Source organism: Cupressus sempervirens, chromosome 4 (genome assembly GCF_028749045.1).
Source record: "Cupressus sempervirens isolate cs-2001-9-10 chromosome 4, ASM2874904v1, whole genome shotgun sequence".
In the NCBI taxonomy this organism is placed as follows: domain Eukaryota; kingdom Viridiplantae; phylum Streptophyta; class Pinopsida; order Cupressales; family Cupressaceae; genus Cupressus; species Cupressus sempervirens.
The window spans coordinates 727,327,132-727,330,147 of record NC_143121.1 but is presented as its reverse complement, the minus strand read 5'-3'; positions in this window follow the sequence as shown (position 1 = coordinate 727,330,147).

Genomic DNA, 3,016 nt, shown 5'->3' with positions numbered 1-3,016 from the left:
TATATCTTCTTGGTTGAGGATCATGGTTATTTGGTTTTCTTTTGAGGAGCTCATGATGTGCACTTTGAGTTCTTTGATGGTTTGATGCCTTGGTTGATTCTCATGGTTAGAGGATGGATTTTTTCATCATATGTCATGGATAGCTTGGATACACAGTTTAGTGGGAGCTTGTGACAGTGATGGGGTGATAGTGTAGGATTAGTTCCTGATTTGGTTTATATCTTCTTGGTTTGGAGATGATGGATTTTATGATGCCATAGGTGACTTGGTACCACGATTGAGTGGGAGTTGTTGGCATTGATATATTTATTGAGTGTTTGCAGATGTTGGAGGTTTGTCTTAGATCCTGTTGCTGCAGAAGCGTCTTTGACATTTGCATGGTGCACTTGTTATCTTCATGGTGTTTGAAGATGTTTAGATCTTGAGGACTCATGAATTTTTTGGTTATCTTCATGGTATGTGGAGATGGTTCTTCCTAGTATGTGGAGATGGTTTTTCTTCATGGTGTGTGGAGATGGTTGCATCTTGAGGACTCACAAGGTTCTTGGCAAAGGTGTGGTTTATGCTTTTATTTGGCATGTTATCCTTGGTGTGAGGATGGTTTCATTATTATGTCATGGTATACTCTTGATACGCGTTTAGAGTTGTGACACGTTATAGTATGTTCATATGGAGCATGTTATCTCTTTGGTTGAGATGGTAAGATCATGTTGTCATGTTTATGTTCCTGAGGCCATGGTTGGAACTTTGACATTGATCTTAGTTTAGTTTCTTGGTATTGAGTACACTGATCATAAGCTAGATACTTCGTGATATTGCTATGTTGCATTTGGACTTGGCATGGATTGATTGGTTACAGGTGCTCATGGATACTTAGAGACGGTGGTGACGCTGATTTCTCTTGGATTAGAGAAGTATTTGTTGGGACGGTTGATGGTTTCAGCAGGAAGTCCGAGGGGCAGTCACCTAATATGACTTGAGAGGAGATTGTTCTTAGATGAGTCTTGGTTGGAGACTTGGGTATCTTGATGAGAATTTTCATTCTCCACTCTTGGTCTACTCGGCAGTTTGCTACTTGAGAGGTATAGCCCATGATTTTCTCTCAGTTGCATTATATTTATGCTTATCTTTCATGGATATGGATCTTGAGCTATGGTACATAAGTTAGTTCTGGAGGGTTCATTTGAGATATGGTTAAGCATTGGTTATCTCCATGTGCATATGTTGTTATGCTGGTTGAGTTTGGGAGATGGTTTTATATTGGGCATTTTCCTTGGATTAGGAATGGTTATTCCTTGGTTTAGGAATGGTTTATTGAGTTTGATCTTCTTGTGAGAGGCTTACATCCATGATTAGTTATATGGTATGGTTTGGGTGTTGTTGAGGCTTCTTGCTGGGGATTTATGGAGGAGATCATACTTGCATAGTTTACATCTAGAGGTGTGTGTAGAAGCACATGATACAGGTTATGATTTGCATGGTTTCTTTAGTCTTGGTTATCTTCCTGGATGTTCAGTTTTGACTACATTGGATTTGAGATTGGTTGGAGATTGTGATCACTAGTTTGTGCTCATGTATGTCATGTGAGAGATGACATGGTTATTTCTTTATCTCTTTCCTTTGTTGGTTGTGGAGAATTTGGGAGACTATTGGAGACTTGTTATGAGAATTTTTCTTGCAGGATATCAGTTTATGTATTGTGGATGTCTTTGATACTACATGGATTCACTTCTTTGAGATGTGTTGAGTGGATTGGTTATAGATTTGACATTATCTTTTGCAGTGGGAGCTTCTTGGTATATATGTGGCAGGTATTGCTCTTGAGGCTTGTGATTGCAGGTTATAGATTGGATATGTCGGTGATATAAGATTCACTTGTTATACCTTTGAGGTATGGATAGTTGGATGGGTTTGGCACTTTGCTGTGGGTGTTATTTCAGCTATGGATATTTTGACAACTACGGATACATGTGATTACCTTTGGATCAGGTTATTGGTGCTCAAAATTTTTAGTTGGTACATGATTTTATGATCTTCTAATGCGACAGGTTGGGTGGCTTTCTCTTTGGATGGCTTCTATGTATGTCCAGTGGGAGTGGCATAATAGGAGGTGAGATCATTCATGTTCGAGATGCTGGATACTTTGATTTTGTTGCGGGTACCAGGATGGAGCACTCGGTGTATTTTGATCCATGATGGTGGATGTGCTAGGAGGGATTGTTCCCTTGTTCATTTATGTGGCTATGGATTGATCCTATGCAATGTATACAACAAGTGGGAGATTGTTGAGATAATGGGTGTTGCATACATTGCATAATATTGTTATTTTATTATTTTATTATTATTATGTAATGTTGTACCTAGATGGACGTGCAACATGTAAAGATTTCCATGGAATATTCTTGATGAGTTGTATTGTAACATTGTGAAAATATTTCATGCAATTATTTAATATTGGGGAAAAAAGAATTAAATGCCCAATATTAAATGTGGGGTCAGTGGGTTAGGTAGCACATGGTTTATGTAATACCACTTGGTGGTTTTGTGGGACTTGCTACTATATAAGCAGCCACAAGGGTAGTTGTTGTAGAGAGGAAAAAAGAGTGACAAGGAGAAGACAAAAGGCAAGAGTCGAGCGGGACAAGGCTTGACAGGTTAGCCAAGGGAGCATTTGTGAAGGTTGAAAGCATGGCATGGGATGTGTGGATTCATGCTTGTTCACATAGTTTGCTTGGTTGTGGCTATGGCCATGAAGGCTTCCATGGTTGTATTGCAATGGTATTTGCTGAATAATACATGGTGGTGGATGCTTTTGGAGGCTGGGTTTTTCCCTCAATGAGGGTTTTCTAGGGTATATCTTGTGTCACATTTTGTGGGTATGCTGTCTATTCTCTTGCATGTGGATTTTAATTCCGTGTTTAATTTCAGATCTATTATGGGTTATGTGGAAACAGTTATATTCTTTCTTGCCAAGTTTCCTTACATATATGTATATATGTATGTACATATGTATATA